Below are 22,191 nucleotides of genomic sequence, written 5' to 3'. Positions count from 1 at the left end.
GAAGTGTGGCCTAATATTTGACAGGTACTGCGCACACACAGCTCCATTAATTCCAATGGAAACTGAGGGAGATGCAGCACTTTTCTGTTTTTAGGTACTGAGGTCGGGAAAGCTTGAGCTTAGTAACAATTCTTTTGGGGGTATGTCTACATCAGTGTTTCTCAAACTGTGTTCCGTTGCACACCAGTGTGCTGCGAGGCAGTTGGAAGGAGCAATAGAATTCAAAATGGCTGTCCTTAAAGGGACAACTGACCCTCCCTTTTTTTTTTGCTCAATAACTTCTCTGACCTTTTTTTTTTTTTGCTCAACAAAAAAATCGTTGGTGTTCCTCGGTCTTAAAAAGTTTAAGAAACACTGTTCTAACAGTAGCGCGTAGCACAAAATAAAATACGCACTTTGAGCCATGCAAATTATGTAGCTTATTTCGAAATAGCTTCGTTTGAAATTTGGCACTGTCTACCCAGCACTTATTTCGAAAGAAATCGCTATTCCAGTGTCTTCCTTAATCCTCACGCAACAAGGCTTACAGGAAGCTGGAATAACTAGCCTGTTATTTCAAATGTATTTCAAAATAATTGGCAGGCTGTTAAGACAAGCAGAGTGCTATTTCAGGATAATGGATGTTATCCCGAAATAGTGCTTCTGTGTAGACGTACTTTTGGTGACGTAAGAGGAGGAACAGAACCCAGCTCTCACAGGGCCACAGACACTTATTTTTGCAATGTAAATGATTGGAAGTGGTCTTGATGCGCGGCGGCAGCACGCCAGTTAGGCAGGAGGTCCCTTTCCAGACTCCTGGCAGAGCAGAAACTCATCTGAAATGCTTTTGCTTCAGCTGCCTTGTGTTTGCCAGCACCTAAGCGGCTATGTTGCTGTTGCCAGGGCAGGAGACCTGGAGGCATTTTGTGGCTGATCCCAATATTTCAATGGGATCTCTAGATCTCTGCTCCTCTCATTTGTGCCTTTCGGACAGGGAGCCCTATTGTTGAAGGGTGAGATTCAGCCCTGCATATTGCCTGTAGGCCCATTTTTGCCCCTCAGTAGTGCATATGCTCTGTCACTGGTCCTCTGTGCTGGGCTGAATTTCATTAGTGTCACCTGTTTGCTGCTGACTCGCCGGTTGCTCTGCAGCAGCAGCAATGGGGATCAACCCCCGTTTTAAGACTCTTTGCTACCAAGCCAAAATACACCACCTAAAAGGTCACGTGTTGTTTGCCATTCCACAGTGACATCAGCGTCTTGGGGTCTGGCCCAGCAGCAGTGATGTGCTAGTACTAGTCTCGGGCCAGAGGAATGAGTTGGATAAGGATATTGAACACAAGGGGCTTGGTTACATGCACACAGGCAAAAGCTTTTGGATTATTGTGGAACACCCACCATCCCAGAGCTGCAAAATGAAAGACAAATGAGATGCTAACCCTTATAGACCTGAGCCAAAGCTTCCTAAATCAATGAGAGTTTTCATAAAAACTTCAGTGGGCTTTGGAGCCAGGTCTCTGGGCAGAGGGTGGGACCAGAAACAACAGAGGAGAAAGCAGAGGCTGGATGAGGCCCCTGGGATGAGCCTCTGCCTTGGCTGCAGTGTTCAGAGCTGGGCTTTTCCCACAAAGAGAGAGGTTGCTGTCCTGGAGATGGCAGAGGAGAGCACCAAGGCGGATGTTGTCAGGGTGGTTAAACACTGGAATAAGTTGCCTGGGGGGTTGTGGAATCTCCATCTCTGGAGATATTTAAGAGCAGTTAGATAGACATCTATCAGGGATGGTCTAGATGATGCTGGGTCCAGCTGTGAGGGCAGGGGACTGGACTTGATGATCTCTCGACATCCCTTCGAGTTCTAGTGTTCTATGATTCTGTGGTTAGGTCTGGAGAACTTACATTTGCAGGAAAGGTGAGAGTTGATCAGGGGGTTTGGCTGATTCCCCTGGGGCGGAGGGTTCTCTGCAGGAAGGTTTGTACATTTCTCAAAGGGATCAAGTGAGCCAATAGAGAAAAACCATCCCCCCAGTGGAGGTGAGGTCACACTTACTCATTTTCAATCCTCTTTGAGGGAATGAGGGGGAGGGACCTAACCTTGAGGACAGCAGGCAGGTCACAGTCAATGGAGTTTTAGGCATACATTTTAGGTCTGTTTCCAGGCATAGATTTCTTTAGGAAGCAGTATTTGAATGAAGAAAGGTGGGACACTGAAATCCTTTCCAGCCCTATGTATCTATGAGATCAGATCTCGATAGTGCCATGAATTGAGATGGAAAAGACACTCTTGTCTCTCTTTGTCCTACTCTTCCACTCTCATTCTGAATGTCCGCCTCCCTCTCTCTGCCAAATGACAGCGCTTGCAGCCCTACCTCTGAGCACGTGGACAGTGCTGGGGCTCAGGAACGCTGGACTGAGGGGGCTGCCACAGCATGGGGAGAACCGCACGTACCCACTGGCACTCTGTGCCGTCTGTCGCCAGTTGCATGGCAACCCGAGAGCACATGACCTCCTCCTAAGCAACCCTCGCGTTCCTCTTTGACACCTGGTCCTTAGCACCCCTCCAAAAATTAAAAGATAGTGACAGAGCATCTGCTATGTCAAGGAAAGTCTCAGCTGACAGAGCCTCAGTTGCTGTCTGGGAAGCACATAACATGCTCCGAGTTCTTGGCAGGCCAACACAGGGGCTGTTTTTTATTTTGTGTGTGTGTGGTGGTGGTGGTGGAGGGGGAGTCAGGTTATGATTTAAATGTCCATGTCATTGCCAGACTAAAAATGTCAGTGGCATATTAAATTACTATTGACTTCATCAAAGCACGCCTCACCGCCCCCCTCGCCTCATCTCTTCCGCTAATGTCTTGCAAGGCCACGAGGGCTTCTATAAACAGCACACAAACCAGCAAGCTGCCCCAAAGTGACACCGGAGACATTTATCCTTAGTCGAGCTGGGCACCCTCCAAAGGCTGAGCAGGACAGAGCCCCCCCACCCCCATCAAATCGGTGGGTTATGACTCCTTTTGCTTCGCAGTTAAGAATAGAGTGACCTTTGGAAAACCAGTGTGTGCCTCTGCTCCCCCCACCCCGCCAGGCCTGGCTCTGCAAGTGGTAGTCAGTGTCAAAAAGGAGGGCACAGGCGGGATCATTCTGCCCTTAACCTGCTTGGAATCTAACCTCTGCCCCCCTTCTCTGGCTGGCCTCAGGATTGGGCCTACCCTGTGTTCTCTTGCCCCCATGCTGTCTCCTGACTTTCTAGAGTCATGGTGCTGCTTATTTCTTCTGACCCCCACTCAAACACTCACCAGTCACAGGTGATGTGGGGGGGGGGCGAGGCAGGTGGGGGTCACATGCTCCTCTACATTTTGTTGACGCTGGGTGCCCTCCCCTGCAGACATAGGCTGCCAGTGCTCAGTGTGATACGTCTGCTCGCCTGGGGTCTCCAGAGGGAGAAAACCCAACCCCATGGAAATGAGATGCAAAGTGCTCATCTCACAGGGCGCTCTCCAGCCTGGCGCTTGCCAAGAGGTTCAGGAGTGATATGAGATAGGTAGGAACTCAGATATCCCCCTCGGTTCACCTTGAACTACCAGAAGGGCTGTGCAGTGATGGGGCATCGCTCGGGGTCACATTGCCAGGGGCTCAGTTGCGTAGGAGAGAGGCACTGTTTGAGGGGATCTCCTGGCATTGGTAGGAGGGACGATTTTAAAAGAAGAGGAACATGTTAGACACAGAGGTTCCCTAACGAAGGGAGAGTGGCAGGTCTGCATAGAAATACACAGAAATCGCTGGTTTCCCTGGGCTCGGGGATACCTGCTGGGGTTAGCAGCAGACTCATAGCTGTTACAGTTGAGGAACCCATCTCTGGAGCACATTGGAGTGGCCAGAGACCCTTTGACTTCAGTGGGCTTCAGGAGTAAAGTTTATTGCGTGTCAGAGGACAGAGATGGGAGGGGGCTGCATTATCACACAGTGGACATTTATAGCGCAGCTACAAATGAAAGAAACGTAATGAAAAGCCATGTGGCGAGTGGGCTGGCCAAACCCAGCCTTTTTCTTTGGTTTTGCTTTTCATTAATAACAGTCTATTTTGCTAACGTGTCTTGGAAGGGGGCCAAACTGCTAGGCCTCATGGAAGGACTGGTGGCCTGGGTGAGGGAGAAACAACGAGGAGTCCTGTGGCACATTATAGACTAACAGATTTATTGGAGCATAAGCTTTTGTGGGCAAAGACTCACTTCGTCAGATGGGTGAGGGATGGAGTTCCAGGCACTGAGAGCTGCCGGGGAGAGGGTGCAGCAGTGAAAGGAGAACACAGAGAAGATGACTAGTTAGGGGGCATGAGTAAAGTGAGGACGTGACATGGTTTCTGCCCCTCACATTGTGCAGACTGTTGATTATTGACTCTCTGCTTAGGGTGATGCTTCTCTGTAAAGAGGGCTCCAGTGCATCTGACCCCAAACTGTCCCTTTATTGACCAGCTATCTTTATAAATGGCTGCGCAGACTGTTTCCCAGGGCCTGTCTCTTGGCTGAGACCACGCGTGAGAAATGTCAACCCAGAAAGGTTTCAGAAGGCTCAGAGAGTCAATGGCATGGGGAACTTAGACTCTGACACCAACGGGGAAAGCACCCAATGGGTAAGTGCATCCTGGGCAGGAGAAGAAAACCTGCTGCATGGAATGTGGTCGGTACCAAATTCCAGAAATCATCCAACTAAGCACCCCATTAAATGGTGATTTTTCTACTTGCCAGCAGCATGGGCAACCAGGGAAACTGGCCGTTCTGAAGCTGCTGGGCTGACGTAAGGGAGGAGCAGCTTTAGCTGTCAGCCAGCAGCAGTCCTGTCTCAGCTCTGCATGCAACGGTCTCTTGTACTGGAGCTATGTAGGCTGGATTTTGTGCTGCCTCTGCTGAGAGTTGCAGCCCAGGAGGAGGAGGAGCAACAGTGGCTCTATGCCACTTCTGTAGTGCCTGGACTGTGGGACCAGAACAGCTCCTGTGTGTAGGGCAGAGCAGCCCCACTTCCTTACAGCCACCTAAGTGCCGCGGTGCAGCCCAGAATCACCACCTACCCTCACCCCATCTTACTCTAGTGGCCCTGATGCAGAGGCAGCAGAGTCCCTTTGCTGGCAGTCTTGTCCTGCCCCACTTGTACGGGAATTCTCCTGCCGCCAGTGCCAGCCCTTTGTGCTGCCCGAGGGACATGCAAGGGCTGGGGCAGCAGCCAGAACTGGCACTGCCCCTCTTCGGAGCACTCACCAGCCCACCAGTGCTGAGTTTCCAAACCCCACCAGCTATGCCAAGCCCAGCACTGCCATTTCTCCCCTTTCTCCTCCCTCTCTGGCTCCACGCCACTCTTCCATGCTTGGCAGGCTCTCCCCATTTTCCAGCACTTCTTTCCAATCCCTCTTCACTGTTCACTCCTTCTGCATGGCCTTTCAGCGCTGCTTTCCTCACCAGCACAGCCTGCTCCATCCCTCATGCCTGGCTCTGCACTAGATAATGAGTTCCTGGGGGCCGGAAGCCTGATGTTTGTATCACATCCAGCACGACTCTTGTTAATACTCATTGCCTGTTGTAGGACAAGCACGTAGCTGCTCTTAAAGCCTCTAGTTTCTGCTTCTTCTGAATGGGTGATGGGTGAACATAGGGCTGGGGGAGGAAAGCTCCCAGCCCCACCCTTTCCTCCCAAGACTCCACCCCCCAAGCCCTCCCCCCTTCTCAGGGGCAAGCTCCAGCCCCCAATGGGAGCCTCCCCGGCCCCAGAGCAGGGGGAGGGTGCACTACCTCAGCATCCCCAGCCTCAGTGCCCAGAACCATGCTGAAGCAGAGAGTGGAGTGGGGCGGGGCCGTACCTGGCAGTTTGGGAAGGCATTGCCTTCCCCTGCTTCTATAACCACCGCCCATGATCTTCTGTGGCAGCTTCCCACGAAGGAGGCCTCCTAGGCTAGAGACAGACCTGCTGGAACATTGGCTGGGTATTTTACACTGTTAGTTTTTGGCAAACCACAGCTGGGGGAGGAGCTGAAATGCAGAAGCCCTGATAGCAGGGTGAGGGTGTTGAATAGCAGTTCTTCCCACGAGTAACAGACCCAAGATCTTTAGTGGTCATGGCATACAACCGCGTTGTATGTATCAGGCCTAGGAAGAGCACCAGTGCTGAGAGGTCACTAGGTCCTGTTTCAGCTGGAAAGATCAACCAGAATCACTAGCCAGGATGATTTCACCTGGGGTTTGCGGCACCAGGGAACAGAGCACACTGGCTCCTGCTTAGATCACTCACCTCCAAAACCCGCCTCTTCCTCTGCAGTCACTTAGGGTTCAGGGTACTGAATTTGAGTGGCTCTGCTGTGGTTCTGCCCAATCTCCCTGCCAATCACAGCACTGTGCTCTAGAGGCACCTGGGTTTAGGGAGGCAGGGATGAGCAGAGAGAGCAGTGCCACTGTGACTGTGCAGCACCCCTCATCACTAGCACCTGTGATGGGGAAACGCACTGACTATGGCATGGAGGCTGCATGCTGGCGTGGCTGCCCGTTCCCACCCCCAGAGATGCCAAGCCGCCCAGCCAATCAGGCGGCATTCTGGGGATACGGCTTGGCCCATTGAAAGTTCCATGATCTTGCGACATCCGCCAAGTCAAGCCATGTGCCTCTTTCTGGCAAGGCCAACGCTCTAAAGCCATGCTTAGCTCTGTGCAAAAAGACTTGCAGCGTTCTCACTAGCAAGAAATGTGTTCTTTTGCTACGATGACTAGGCAGTACCACAGGAAACTGGTTACGCTGATTTTTATCCAAGATCCTTGTTGTCAGGGCCCAGTATAAAGCCTTTCATAACATTTTGAAAAATATTTGGCATGGCTTGGCTGAGACATTAAGTACGGCAACACAGCTTCAAGGAGGCCATTAAGTTTTGCTGTCTATATTTTGCATGATATGAAAAAAAAGGAACAGTTTTGTATGCAAGATTCATGTTGGACACATCTCCAGGAAACAGCCTGATCTCCGCATGATGGTGGTGCATCTGGGGGAGTTTGCAATGGACTGAGGCAATACGTTACAGTGCACAAACCAGGTAGGTCAAGTGCCTGCCATCTTATCCATTACTCCAGGGGTTCCCAAACTTTTTGACACGGGGATCAATAAATCCATTCACGAACTTTTGGAGGACTGGTAACATTCATTTGCATATTCATTAATCAAATGATTAATATTCAAATAAGTTGTTTCTGGTCCTCCCAAAACCCCCAGTGCCAGCTTTAGCAAAGCTTTTGATATGATCACCCTTTTTTTTTCAGTACTGTTTTTTGCAGCCCAAAAATATAAACACATAAAAAACAAACTGAGAAAATACCAGACATATCACATGTCTGGTATTTTCTCATTAGGTAAGTTTTATTATTACTAGATGTATCAGTTTGTAGTTTCGAACTGGCTGGCTGGTAAATGTGCTCAGCCTACACGAGTGTGTCAACCAGCCAGCCAGTTCGCAACTACTCAAGGGTGTGTGTGTGTGTGGGGACAATAGAATCCCTGGGCCGGACTAACTCTTGCTTTGTGCTTTGCGGAGGGGGGGGGGAGAAAAGGGGGCAGCTTCCCAAGATCTACATATGGCCGGGTCAGTCCCGCTCCCCACAGGCCGATTCATTCCCCCCCACTGCTCGCCCTGTTGCACCTCTGGCCAGCCCCACTTCCCCCAACCCCCTCCCGGGCATCCAGTTCTCCCCCACTTCTCCTCCCAATCTCCCTTGGCCAGCCCTGCTGCCCGCGTCCAGCCCTCCTTCTGGCAGCTGCTTCTCCTCCCCCCCCACATCTTCCCCGGCCAGCTCCCTGCCCCCAACCTTGCACCCCCGGCAGCCTTGCTTCCACCAGCCCCCCAATCTCCCCAGCCCACCTCGATTCCCCCGTCTAGTGCTGCTTCTGGTGGCCAGCTCTCCCCTTCTCCCCCCTCCCCCAAGCTAGGACTCTGCCAGGAGCTGGGACATCCAGCTGCAGGCTCCGCCCAGGCCGGCAGAGGGCTTGGGGGACCCGGAGCCACATGGGCACTCTGGGAGCACAGAACACCCCGGCAACCACTCTGAGGCCCAGTAGTTTTTTCCTGCGGCCCGGTACTGGGCCACAGCCCATAGTTTGAGAACCCAGGAATGTAAGAATGCTGCAGAAATTCAATGGGTCCACCAAAGCAGCTGGGAGAGGTCCTTCCAGAGTGTCACTCAGGTCTTAGTGCCATCAACGAAGCAACACCTTGCCTACTTTGGGTTTCCCCGTTTGCTAGTGTATGCCAAACCAAAAAAAATAAATAAAAAAAAAATTATTATGCACTAAAAGATCAGAGGATCAAGAGCACTTTGAAGGCTCAAACATACCACACATGGGCTCCGGGCCTGTGGTCAGCTGGAAAAACCTCAGTTTAAAATTCCACATAGCCCTGGTATTTAATCCCTCTAATACAAATTCCCCCCGCCCCTGTCTTAGACCAGCGCTACTACTGTGGTGGCACAACCGGAGCCTTTAAGCCTTTTTGAAGTATGCAAGAGTCCCTGTTTCTCAGCAGGAGGGCTGGAAAGTTATGCCAGCAATGCCAAAAATGTTCCCGTCATTACTGTACCTTTCTGAGCAGAAACCAGGAGAGCAACCCACTAATGCCGCCTAATCTGGCTAATAAATAAAACTTGTGCTCTGCTGGCGCGTTGCCGCTCAAACCCCTGCTGAGGGCGGCGCTCTTCCTCAGCCCACTGCAGAGCTGCTGGGCTCCACTGCCTGAGGGTCGAGTCACACACCTATCGCTCCCTCCCGCAGCGTATGTCACAGCCCTGGGGGGAGTTGCTGATGGTAACGAACATGGCTACCTTATTCTGATGAACAGTTCTATTCCAATAGCTCCCACAGTCAGGGTGTGGGCTTTGTCGTGCTGGGTGGTGTATAAAACATACAAGAGGGGCACCAGGGAGCTCCCAATCAGTGGTTATGTCTACACAGCAAAAGAGGCGCATGAGCTAGCTTACCTGAGTGAATCCAGCTAGAGCAGAGAGGACAGAGTGGGTTCAGAATAGGCAGTAGGAGCCCAGCATGGCCCTGAGACAGATACTTGGCTTGCAAGCTGCCTCTGAAGACTGTGCTGGGCTCTCTTCACTGCTGCTGTGACCAATGCTGACGGGATTCAAGCTGGCTGCAGAGGGTTAGCCTAAACACCGTCCACTCCCCCAACCCCCCACTCCTGTCCACTGATACGCCAAATGGGATGGGAGCAATGATCCTATACGCACCAAGGATTAGCTACTTAGTGATGGCCACTACAAGAAAAAAAATCCTAGAATAGAGAAAAAGACGTAGCTCATATGTGCAGCTATGTCTGAATGATTATCAAGAGATTAAGTCTGTGCCGACCATTATCATCCGCCCTTGGCTGTTTTTTCCTGTTAGTAGCATGGTGGAGCCCAGAGGGAGGAGTGGGTCTTGGCCTTCCACATCTTTTCAGAGACAGGCTCCCAGGCTTAAAAGGCATAGGGAGAAAGCACAAAGATGGCTGTTGGAAGGGCTTACAAATGGGTACAGAAAGCTGATAGAATTGTCCCCGGACTTCTGCCCCCATAGAAATGCCCATGTCCCCTTTTCCCTTCTGTGCTGCAGTAGTGCCTAGCATGGTGGGTCTATAAGGCTGTGTCTACACAGCGAAGTTCTTTTGGAGTAACGGCCATTATTCTGAAATAACTATGCAAGCGTCTGCACAGCAGTTCCGTTATTTTGAAATAATTTTGAAATAATGGACGGCTTATTCCACCTTCTGTAAACCTCATTCTACAAGGAATAACACCTATTCTGAAATAGCTGTTTCGAAATAAAGGCTGTGTAGATGCTCCACGTCTGCTATTTTAATATAGCCCCTCACCATGGCCATGCTAAGTTATTACTCCTGGGGCTCTAAATCGAGATAGCATGTCTACATTAGGGAATAGTGATAGAGATGTAGCCATGTTAGTCTGGGGTAGCTGAAGCAAAATGCAGGACAATGTAGCACTTTAAAGACTAACAAGATGGTTTATTAGATGATGAGCTTTCGTGGGCCAGACCCACTTCCTCAGATCAAATAGTGGAAGAAAGTAGTCACAAGAAAGTAGTCCTTTGGTATATATGGTTGTGACTACTTTCTTCCACTATTTGATCTGAGGAAGTGGGTCTGGCCCACGAAAGCTCATCATCTAATAAACCATCTTGTTAGTCTTTAAAGTGCTACATTGTCCTGCATTTTACATTAGGGAAGCCTGCCTTGGACTAATTTTGAGGCTTCTCTGCAGTGTAGACATGCTATTTTGAAATAAGCTATTTTGGAATAACTATTCCAGAAGAGCTTATTCTGAAATAACTGTTCAGTGTAGACATAGCTTAACTGTTGTACCTGCATGATGCCAATGCTAATTGCAATGCCTTGGTGGTGCACAAACTGTTTATTTTGCTATGTGTGTGCTAAAAAAACAAATCACAATTAGCCCTGCCTTATCGGTACCCAGACCTGGTATAGTTAGGGTATGTCTACACTACCACCCTAGTTTGAACTAGGGTGGTAATGTAGTCAACCGGAGTTGCAAATGAAGCCCAGGATTTGAATTTCCCGGGCTTCATTTGCATGTTGCCAGGCGCCACCATTTTTAAATGTCCGCTAGTTCGGACTCCGTGCCCCGCGGCTACACACGGCACGGACTAGGTAGTTCGGACTAGGAAGTACGAGGAGTACAGGTAGTTCGGAATAGGAAGCCTAGTCCGAACTACCTAGTTCGTGCCGCGTGTAGCCACGGGGCACGGAGTCCGAACTAGCAGACATTTAAAAATGGCGGCGCCCGGCAACATGCAAATGAAGCCCGGGAAATTCAAATCCCAGGCTTCATTTGCAACTCCGGTTGACTATATTACCACCCTAGTTCGAACTAGGGTGGTAGTGTAGACATACCCTTAGGGTGATACAATCCCCTCAGTGCAGACATAGTTATACCAGTACAAAGGTCTTCTGTACTGATAATGCTATTCCTGTACAAGAAGGAGAAGGCACCTTTATACCAGGATAATGCATCCACTCTACAAGTTCTACAGTGTAACAGTACGCCCCCCCCCCCTGCCAGCTGAGAGAGTTGTACTGGTGTAAAAGCTATGGGAGAGGCTAAGCTCGGGTTTAATGAATCCTAAGTGATTGGCTGGTGAACTCCTGAGCAGCACCACTGGATCCATCTCTTTGTGTAGAGCAAGGAATTCAGCTTTGAGGCTCATCAGGAATGTTTGAAATAGCTTGGCTTTCCCACATGACCACATGGAAGGGCAAAGTTGGCACAAACACTGTACAATTAACGGCGAGGAATTCTAGTTTTTGTAGTCACTGATAAGATTAAATTGTTTGTTGTGGTTGGCAAAGAAAGTCTGAGTGTCTGATGTGCATAGGGCACGGCTTTGAGGGCACCGTTAAAGTAGTTTGGTTAACATCACTGAATTCCCATTCTTGCCACTGTCTGGATTCTTGTCCATTTAACCTTATTGCTCTGTGACTGGCTGTTTGAGTGATTGTGAGCCCTGTTTATTACACCACTGTTGAAAGGCTTTTTAGTAGCTACCCACTCCCAATGTCACTGCACCTTAACTAAGTTGTTGGTGTGGAGGTTTCCCTAGTAGCGGTTGGGTTTTTGGTTTGAAAGAGAACACAGGGTGCAGCAGAGTCAGAGTCTCAGGAGGAAGAGGGATTCCTCCCCACTTGTTCCCCCTGACTTCAGGAAGGGAATAGACTTTTGCTCAGGTGCAGGTGGGTGAGGCTTTGTGATCCACCATGTGCAGGAGGTGAGACTAGATGTTCAGGCTGGTCCCTTCTGGCCCTAAAGTCTACGGGTCTAACTCCTGAGATCCTTTATTGCATGGAAAAGATTGAAAGAGGAACGGGCACAACAATGGGGTCATGCTTTTCCCAGCCACATGTGTCTCTGCAGGGGGATCCAACAGACCTAATGAGGGGCAGCAGTGGGTTCCTTAGGACAGGTGTGATCTGCAGGCTTGTTAGCTCCTCTCTCCCTGAGAGCCTTAGGAAGCCCACAAGGGTCTGCACTCAGGAACTTTTGGGGGCTACTTGGCAGCCTCCTGATCTTCATCCTCAACCTGACCCTCTGGAGGTTCATTGCTGGCTCCGCCAGCATGTTGGCAGCTGTCAGATCTCCAAAGTCTTAGGAATCTTATGATCCTCCAGCGAACCTAACCAGCCCTCCACACAGGGCTGGCTTTACCATAAGGCGAACTGAGGTGGCCGCCTCAGGTGCCAGACTGCGGGGAGAGGGGGAGGGGGAGAGAGGAGGGCGCCACTAGGACCCAGAGTGTAAAAAATTGTATCTGCTGCTGGTGCATATGTATTCTCTCTGCTCTAGAGAGGGGGTGTCATTTGAGCTCCCCACCTCAGGTGCCAAAATGTGGACCAGCCCTGCCTCCACGATCCTACCTCAGTGCCTCAGCTCCTCTGGACGAGCTGGACTAGACTCACAAGCAGAACAGGACTGTAGGGCGGTGTCCGGGCTCCTGAAGACCATTATACTCATGGGTGATCTGGAGGGGAGTGGACAACAAGTTCCCTAAAGCTTGCTGGAGGGTCTCTCTCCTGCAGATGTCCAGAGGAGGGGAGGAATTCTCTCTCCAGTCTTCTGCATCTCCTCCTAATGCCTGGAGTGCTGACTCCAACCCTGTGGTGTCTGGCTGGTGCATGTGATCAGGAGGAGAAAGGGGAACCAGGGACAAAGTGTGGGGGAAATCCTACTCCTCCTTCCGAGGTTCTGCATCCTGGTCCTGTGCCATGAACCCAAATCAACTGGGCAGCTCCGCAAGACTCATGTGACATTACATGGTATAAAACATGTACAATTAGTCTTATCAAGCGGACTGTGGCCCCAGGCATTAGCTCTCAGCCAGCTGTGTCCAATAAGCTACACTTTCTCTCTCGCTTCCTTTCCAATGCTGTTTTCTCTTTTGCTATAGTGTAAATGCTAGAAAGCCTCCTGGACTCTAGCAAGCACAGACTAGGAACCACTTGTCTGATTTACTTGCGATTTAGCAGAAAATGTGTTCCTTGGCTGCAGATTGCATTCACCAGTTGTGAAGGAGACACTCTTTTGTTTGCAGATTGTTTTAGAGGACGGTGCAGTGGGGGAACAGGGTGAAACTGAGCCACACAATGGCAAATGGGCTGTAACGTTAAACAGAGAGAGGCGGCTAATTTTTCAATTTCATGCCGTTAAGTAAAAAGGTGCCTTTTTTTCGAGCAACACCTTCCAGCCTACGGCTAAACTGTCGAGTACATGCCTAGGTCACGACCCTGCAACCTTACCTAAACCATGTGCATTTACCTTAAAGTCTGTGTGGTGTCCCATTGAAGCTGGGGGCCTCCGCACAGAGACCCAGGTCCACTCCCAGCAAGCCAATTGCAGGATCAGAGCCTGAGATTTGCATCAAATCTAAAGTAAATCAGGCAATGGCTTCCAATCAATGGTTACCAGAGAGCAGGAGGTCTTCTAGCATTTACACTGCAAGCTCTTTGGGGAGAAGGACTGTGTCTGCGCAGCTCCTAGGAGGGAGGTGCTCCAGTCCTGATACGAGGCCCTGCAAAAATCAGAGTTACATAATAATCATAATGAATACAAAGGCACCAGCTCCATTTCTGTTGCATTTTCCAAAGCCTCAGTTTCAGGATTCTGAACCCAACTCCTCTGAGTCGTATCATCACAGACTAGTTTAAGTGAGACAGACCAAAACAAGAACTGCGGGGTGTCCCGCTAAGCTGTCTTGCTGTGAATCCATCCTTTCCTTTGAATAAGAGGTTTGAGAAGATGAACATCAAATCAGACTAGTTGGTTCTTGGCTTTTATTTCAACTTGTGTTGGTGCATAATGGTCAGGAAATGGGGGCAGTACTGCTTCCATTTCCAACAATGGAATCATGAAGGGCCCAGGCCTCTGTTCTTTGCCGACCTATTGCAGATCCTTATGCCACCCACATTACTGTGGGTACTCAGCACCTTTCACATCCTCGTGAACACCTCCGCGAGGAAGGGAAGAATTAGGGGAGGCAGCAGAGCCTAGGGAGTAGAGCATTGGACCAGAACTCAGGAGACCTGGTCCTATCACTGGCTCTGCCACTGGTCGGTCCACTGGCTAACTTGGGCAAGTGATGTCACTGCTCTGTGCCTCAGTTTCTCCATCTGTTCAGTTTGGGGAGACTGCTGCTCACCTTTGGAAAGGGCTTTGAGAGCTACTGATGAGAAACACTATATAAGAGATTTTATACATGGGAAACGGTGGCGCCAAGAGACTTGCTTAGCATCGCACTGGAAGTCTGCAGTAGAACTGGGAGGTGAGCTTGGGTGTTGGGATGTGAGCCCCTGAGGTGTGGCTTAGGCTGATGTCCTGACCATTGGCTCCTCCTTCTGTTATTTTATAGGACTTAGCTGTGTCACTGGAATACCTAGAAGCCTCAGTCAGGACTGGGGCCCCATTGTGTTAGCCACTGGAGAAACACAAAGCAAAAGCCAGTCCCTGCCCTGAAGAGTACACGATGTAATTACGACAAGATGCAATACGTGAGACTAGCAAGCTGCTGAAAGGAACAAGGGAGGCACAGTGAAGTGGACATTCATAAGAGCGTGTTTCCATACACCAAATAAACAAGATAAAATCAGAGGCCCCTGCTGCTGGCTACCTAGCTGTCCTTACTTGGTTCCAGTCCCAGTTACACTGCTGACAATTTGGACAGTGGAGCCAGCATTTGGTTTAATTTAAAATAGTCATTTTTCCGGGTTACCTTGCTGAAATGTGTCAAGGCTCATGATCTGGGCCATGCCAAAGGAGCTCTGTGCTCAGGGTGGGAAACTTCGATCCCTCCTGCACTGGCAGCAACACTTTGAACGGCAATATAGACTATTCCTCTTTCACACAAAGTGCTTGGACTGATGGCAACCAGGATTGCAGGGATGGGTTTACACTGTATGCCGGGGGGCTGCTGGTATCTCCAGTGACGTCACCTTTCAGCAAAGCAGGCAGCGGGAGAGGCCCAGAAAACCTCGTTTTAATTAAAAGCGGTACTTTCCATTATGCTACAAAGCTCACACATGTCGAGAGCTGAACTTTCACCTCACTCAGCTAAGCCCAGATCTCCTTGGGAGCATGTTATGTCAGTCAGGCTCTGGGGGGCTGCCCCCACTAACAAGTTAGCGCTTTCATAAAAGTGAGAAACAAAGGGGAGAGAAGGGAGAGTGAAGGGAAAGACAGAGTGCTGGAAACCCTGGGGGAGAGGGAAGGAGGAAGTTGACAGAAAAGCAAACTTCATTCTCATTGTTATTTGTATTGTCCTGATTACATGCAGGCCCAGAGGCCCCTTCTGAAATCTGGCCCTAGTGTTCTAGGCCGTGCACACACACAGCCACCCAGAGACCATCTCTGCCCCCATCGACATAGACACAACAGGAGTGGGAGGAAGGAGGTATGCTGATCTTCATTGTATAGAAACGGAGGCGGGCCACTTTCAGAGAGGTAGCCGTGTCAGTCTGTTTCCGCAAAGACACGAGGAGTCCTGTGCCACCTTACAGGCTTGGGCAGTGGTTCTGTGACTTACTCAACATCCTACCAGCAGCCCATGGCAGAGCGAGATGGACTTGCACTCATGTCTCTGGGCTCCTACAACCGTGCCTTGTCTCAAGAGCAGTCCTTCGGTCCAGGAGAATTCTCTTGGCTGACAAATATTCCATAATTACCCCTCAGTGTCTAGACCTCAAAGTGTCCTGTCAGGCCATCAGCCAAGTCTGCTCTTCTCAATGCAAGATGGGGCTTCTCAGAGGCAGGCTACCCTTCCTCACTCACCTGTGCATGAGAGCAGTGCTTCCTGCCCCAGCAGTATGGCTGTGTCTAGACTACACCTCTCTGTCGACAGAGAGATGTAGATTAGGCACGTCAAAATTGCTAACGAAGCAGGGATTTAAATATTCCACGCTTCATTAGCATAAATATGGCCACCGCTTTTTTCAAAATGGAGCTTTTTCGAAAGAAAATGGCAATCTATACGGGGATCTGTCGAAAAATAAACACTTTTTCAAAAGATCCTGTATTCCTCAAAAAATAAACCCTTTTTCGACAGATCCCCGTCTAGACTGCCATTTTTTTTTCAAAAATACTCCATTTAGAAAAAAAAGCGGTGGCCATGTTTATGCTAATGAAGCATGGGATATTTAAATCCCTGCTTCACTAGCAATTTCGACGTGCCTAATCTACATCTCTCTGTCGACAGAGAGGTGTAGTCTAGACATAGCCTATGAATGGCTATGTCAGATGCGAAGTGGGTCTTTGCCCACGAAAGCTTATGCTCCTACACTTCAGTTAGTCTATAAGGTGCCACAGGACTCCTCGTCGCTTTTGCAGATTCAGACTAACACGGCTACCCCTCTGATACTTCCCTTCAGGAAGTTGAAGGCTGCTATCAACCCCCCCTCACTCTTCTCTTCTGCAGACTAAACAAACCCAAATCCCTACCCAAATCTTGTAGGTCATGTGCTCCAGCCCCCTAATCATTCTCCAGGAGGAGAATGAACCAGTGTGGAGCCTTTGCTCCTATCACCTGTAGAGGGCTCTTCAGACTCTATTAATGTAAGGGACATGGATGATCCAGTTCAGAACACAAGCAGCTGTCCATGCAACTCCTGTTGGCCTCCAAGGGAAAGGAAGAGGAAAACGACCCCTTCACCTGTGAGAATGTGCTTGGCTCAGTTGGAAGCAGAAGAAACATCTTGAGGCCAGAGTTTGCCCTTCCCCCTGCCATGAGACTTCCCACGCCTACAGCAGGTAGTCACCAGGCTTTCCGGCTCCATCGAGGAAGCAAGACTGCAGCACTGACCTCATCGGATAGGCTTGCTGCTTTACAGGGGTAACTACGCTGTGCTGGGTCATATGACTGAGGGACTTCGGTAACACGAGATGAGAACTATTTGCTGTAACTATATTAAGAACATTTCCTGGGCGCCTGCCCCCTGGTTTAGTTCACTTTGCTGAGATCTGGTGTCACTGATTTAGAAAGTGCACCTCTCTGCAACAGCAGTGGAAAATCGTAGGCCTCTCCGTCCGTGCAGGAGCCCATGGGAGTGACCTCATGGCCCTGGAAGGGCTAAGTATAGCGCTGCTCATTTTAAAAGGGAGGCAGGTGCTCTTGGTCAGACAAGAGGGAAGGGGAGAGGTTCAGAGAAAGTAACAGTGATTGGAAGGGATTAGCAGGTAAAGCAATTGTTAAGTGTGGGATCCAACCTATTTCTAAGGAGATGGCAATCATAGTTGTGCTGTAAGATTCCTGAGACGCTGTCACGGGTCAGTTCAAAACACACCGCATAATCAGGCCTCAGAAACCAGATAAATATTGCTACCAAAGAAATCAATTACAATAAATAGTCTAGCTATTGACACTGACTGAATAACCCAGACATTGAAACCAATAAAGTAATCTAGCCACTTAAAACAAGATTTGGCAAATGGAGCACATGTGATAATCAATGTAGCTAATTTTTGCCAATAGGAACATGATCCATTACACCTCCAACTTGTATCTGGATACAAAGGGATATTTGGAGCTACATCTTTTGCTGGTATAAACAAGAGAGAATTCATTGAAATCCTTGGGGTTGTTCCTACCTATATCAGGCATGGATTCCGTTCCTCTGATCTAAGGACTCAGTGCACTTGGGCATAGGACAAAAATATGCCATGATGTCATTTGCCACAAATGATGCATTTGTAAACTATATGGCTTCTAATTGGCTGAAGCACGAAGTGAGTATATTTGCTGGGCCTATCAGAATGCACCTTTTTGAAAATGAAAGGGACAACAAGTCCTCCCAGAGAGCTGTCATTTTATAATGAATGCCCCACTGGCCTCATAATCTGCTTGCTCTCACATATTTTAATCAGTTAGGGTATGTCTACACTACAGAGTTTTGTTGGAAAAATGGCCATTTTTCCAACAAAACTTGAGGAATGTCCACACAGCAATTGCATTCTTCTGCAAGAAAATCAAAAGAACAAAGGATTTTTTCCGGCATTGGTAATCCTCATTCTATGAGGAAGAAGCCTTTTTGTGAAAGAGCTCTTTCGCAAAAAGGTGTGTGTGGACAGAAAAGAGGGAGTCCTTTTGGAAGAAGAAGAAAAAAGGAAAAAGCACAGGTGCCCTGGTGGCCATACCGTCCATAGTAATCACAGCTTACATGTGAGAGAGCATCTATTCAGTGTGGACGCTCTCTTTTGAAAAAGCAGATCGCTTTTTTGATGCACTTTTGCAGTGTGGATGCTCTTTCAGAAGAAGTTTTTTCAGAAGATCTAGACATAGCGGCTGTGTCTAGACTGCATCCCTTTTCCGTAAAAGGGATGCAAATTAGACACGTCGCAATTGCAAATGAAGCAGGGATTTAAATCTCCTCCACTTCATTTGCATAAACATGGCTGCCACTTTTTTCCGGCTTGGAGCTTTGCCGGAAAAAAGCGCAGTCTAGACGGGGATCTTTCGGAAAATAAAGCCTTTTCCGAAAGATCCCTTATTCCTCTTAAAAAAAGGAATAAGGTATCTTTTGGAAAAGGCTTTATTTTCCAAAAGATCCCTGTCTGGACTGGCACTTTTTTCCGGCAAAGCCCCGAGCCGGAAAAAAGCAGCAGCCATGTTTATGCAAATGAAGCGGGGGGGGATTTAAATCCCCGCTTCATTTGCAATTGCGATGTGTCTAATTTGCATCCCTTTTGCGGAAAAGGGATGCAGTCTAGACACAGCCAGCCTGAGTGAAAGAGAGACGAAGCCACTGAAACAGCCTTGTTCATGCATTGATGACAAAAATAGGTCGGCTCTGTGTTCTGTTATCACTAAACTCACCAGCCATCCACCTGGACCAGTGTTCTGGTTATGAGCTTGGAGCACTGTATGTAGGTCAGCAGAGTTGTGCAATCGGTATGTCTCATCGTCCGTGGTACAAAGGTCCACACTGAGGTAATAGAACCCTTCATGGCCACCCAAGACATTCAGTTCATCAAAGCCTGCTGCTTTATTTCTCATCTACAGCTACAACCTTCTTGTTTTGACATCACTGTTGATTACCATGGCAACAATTATGATGTCATACTCAGCAGATCGTGATTTTCAGGGAGGGGGCACAGGCAGTCAGCAGGAGCCAGGAACTCTGAGCTCAGTTACACTAATCTGTTTGTGTCCCTATTTCTGTTTATACTACTAGGTATGTGTTATTGGGCAGCTAATTCATGTTAAGAATTAATGGAAAGAGCAGCGTTGTGTACGCACTTAACACACACACACCCAATCCCAGAGATTAAATGTGCCCTTTCTTATGGTGGTTCAAATTGGTGCTGTAAGCACAACTAGGCATTTAATCTAGGGATGTTAAATGTTGGTTAGTTGAATAGTCAAGTAACCTCATGAATCCTTATCCATTAGTCAACTATGTTATAGTACCCGGCGGCGGGGCTGGCAGCCAGCGCACTCTAGCCCCACTCCCAAGGAGTCCCCGGCCACTCTGTGCGGGATGCCAGGTGGGAGCTAGTCTGCAAGGAGAGCCAGTTTAAAAACCAGCTCCCCTTGTGGACTGGTTGCCTGTTGCCCTGTGCTGCTGCCTCTGATACAGAGGCAGCAGCACAGGGTAGCAGCAGCCCCTGTCTCGGGGGTGGGAGAAGGGAAATGCATGTAGTCTATAGCATTAACCTATAAGCTTTTGCTTATCGATAATCGGTTAATTGACTACACTATTACATCCCTAATTTAATCACCATGCTCAGGACACAGCTAGATGCTCAACTCCCATTTGGGAGTCAGGGGAACTTGAACGCCACGCCCTGATTTGTGTGTTGATCTCTCCCCTTAATAAGCACAGATGGTGAAAATAATCAAGGAGGCTCAGTAGTTGTGCGATAGGACATCTCATGGTGTGAGAGAAGGCAAAGCTCCAGAAACATGCATGGCAATCAGCTGATAATTCATATGCAACAATTGTCTTGTTGCATCCAAAAGGTTGCATCTGATACAGGGCACTGTGAACCGTATGCTATTAAGAGACTGTCACTGGGGCAGTCCTTACCTACATAGTCTTTATTCCTCATTGACTTTAGTGGGACTGCCCATGTGTGTAGTGATGAGTCACGTAAGTAATGGTTGATAGGATCAAGCCCAGTTCAGAATTATCAATGTGTTTGCTTCTCAGGCTTAACTAGAGGCAGGGCCAGTGCTACTTTTCTCCTCTGCCTGAACTCTGACCATAAAACTCCAGCAACGCAGGCCTGAAAACCCCTCCATACTTTCAGCACATGTCCTGCCAATTCCCTTCCCAGCCCAGCCACCCTGCAGTTTCTGAGCCTCTCAAGCCAGGTTTTTGGTTCACGCAAAATCAGTAGAAGTATTGTTAAAGTTCCAGTGAGGATTTAGGATAAATTTTTGTTCTGATGCATTAACTTTGCCTCCAGGATCTCACAGGTCTTCTCAGGGGTGGGTAAGTATGATTATGCTCATTTTTAGATAGAAAAATGGTACAAACAGGTCAAGTGACTTGCCCAAGGTAAGTTTCAGTGCTGGAACCAGAACCCGTGTCTTTCCATCCAGTCCCTTCTAAGCACACTCCTGTCGTACTGCAGTCATCTGAAGAAGTAGGTTGTACCCACAAAAGCTCATGATGCCATCTACATGCTTTGTTCGTCTTCAAGATGCTGCAGGACTATTAATTGTTTTTTAAGTTTTTCCAGTACAAATTAACTCGGCTATCCTTCTGAAGCTACTTCTGTTCACACAGACATAGACTATGTCTACACTACAGAGCTTTTTTGGAAAAATGGCCTTTTTTCCGAAAAAAGCTAGTGGAGCATCCACACCTCAAGTATGTTTTTGCACAAAAAAATTGAAAGAACAGAGGGGTTTTTTCCGGTGTAGGTATTCCTCGTTCTACGAGGAAGAATGACTTTTTGCGAAAGAGCTCTTTGGCAAAACAGTGTGTGTGGACAGGGAAGAGGGGTTTTTTGAGCAAAAAGAGGAAAGAGGATAAAGCACAGGTGCCCTGATGGTCATTCTGTGCATAGCTATCAGAGCTTACTTTTGAGAGAGCGTCCATGCAGTCTGGACGCTCTCTTGAGCAAAAGCACATCACTTTTTCGATGCGCTTTTGCAGTGTGGATGCGCTCTTGCGCAAGAAATTTTTGCAGAAGATCGTAGCCATAGAGGCCACACTCCCAGGCCCTTGTTCTCACAGATTAGATCACACTGCCTCCTGTTTTTCATGAACGGACAGGTGTTTCTAACACACCATGAGAGAAATTTTATTTGACCTGGATGCATACCATAGAATCATAGAATACTAGGACTAGAAGGGACCTCAACAGGTCATCGAGTCCAGTCCCCTGCCCTCATGGCAGGACCCAGTACTGTCTAGAGGACCATCCCTGATAAACATTGAGATGCAGCCATGTTATGTCAGTTTTCCACTGTGATTGACAGAAACAGGAAGCTGAGAAAGGATTGTGTGCATGTTGGTGAGCCTGTGCCATACTGGTTTCTGTGTTCCTGCGTCTGGATTCATATATGTGTGTGTGTAAGCGTGTATAGTTTACCTCCCCTTTTTCTTGCAGGGGTGTATATGTTTGGGCATAAGACTGCATGTGCCTGTGGGTTTGTATGTGTGTCATGGCACCCTGGAGTGTGCTTCTGCCTGCTAGCAGTGAGGGGTAGATCAGATAAAAGCTCCTATGTAACATCTGAAAGCACATTTATCTGCATGCATGAGGCTGCGTGTGTGAAGCTGTGCTTTGCAATGTCCTCATTAGCAGCAGCTCTGCAAAGATGAAGGTCTCCATCCAGAAAAAGGGCGTGTCAGGTCTTTGGATCCCCGTGTGTAAACAAGGGCACAACAGAGTTTGTGAATATAAACTCTGCAAACCTATAAGACTAAACTCCCGTGACATATTTATGTTTCCTCATACACAAATCACATTGACTCTCACACTCCCCTATCACGCAGCGTCATTGGACTTCAAACGGAGCAGAGGAGGCAGCTGGATTCATTAAACAACATCTTGGGCACCACGAACATGTGCCAGATAATAAGGGAGAGCGTCACAATTAAAATGTCAAGCTGTATTACATTGCTATAACAAAGTTGGAGAGGAGTTCCCTCAAAATGCCTTTCTGTCTACCCTGTTTAGGG

At 48.6% G+C, this 22,191-nt stretch overlaps 2 long non-coding RNA genes across 2 annotated transcripts in view; one reads left to right on the top strand and one right to left on the bottom strand.

Moving 5' to 3' along the window:
- Positions 1-22,191, top strand: part of LOC142827997 (uncharacterized) — a 222,580-nt gene that overhangs the window by 132,482 nt on the left and 67,907 nt on the right. The window lies entirely within an intron of this gene.
- LOC142827659 (uncharacterized) lies at positions 13,398-19,009 on the bottom strand. The gene is made up of 2 exons (XR_012902368.1): positions 18,870-19,009; positions 13,398-13,580 (listed from the first exon to the last, which is right to left on the bottom strand). It is a non-coding gene; the product is annotated as an uncharacterized LOC142827659 (long non-coding RNA).

The sequence above is a fragment of the Pelodiscus sinensis genome, chromosome 3, assembly GCF_049634645.1.
Source record: "Pelodiscus sinensis isolate JC-2024 chromosome 3, ASM4963464v1, whole genome shotgun sequence".
NCBI classification, from domain to species: domain Eukaryota; kingdom Metazoa; phylum Chordata; order Testudines; family Trionychidae; genus Pelodiscus; species Pelodiscus sinensis.
Note: the sequence above shows the minus strand (reverse complement) of the source record. Positions and strands in the feature narration are given on the sequence as shown.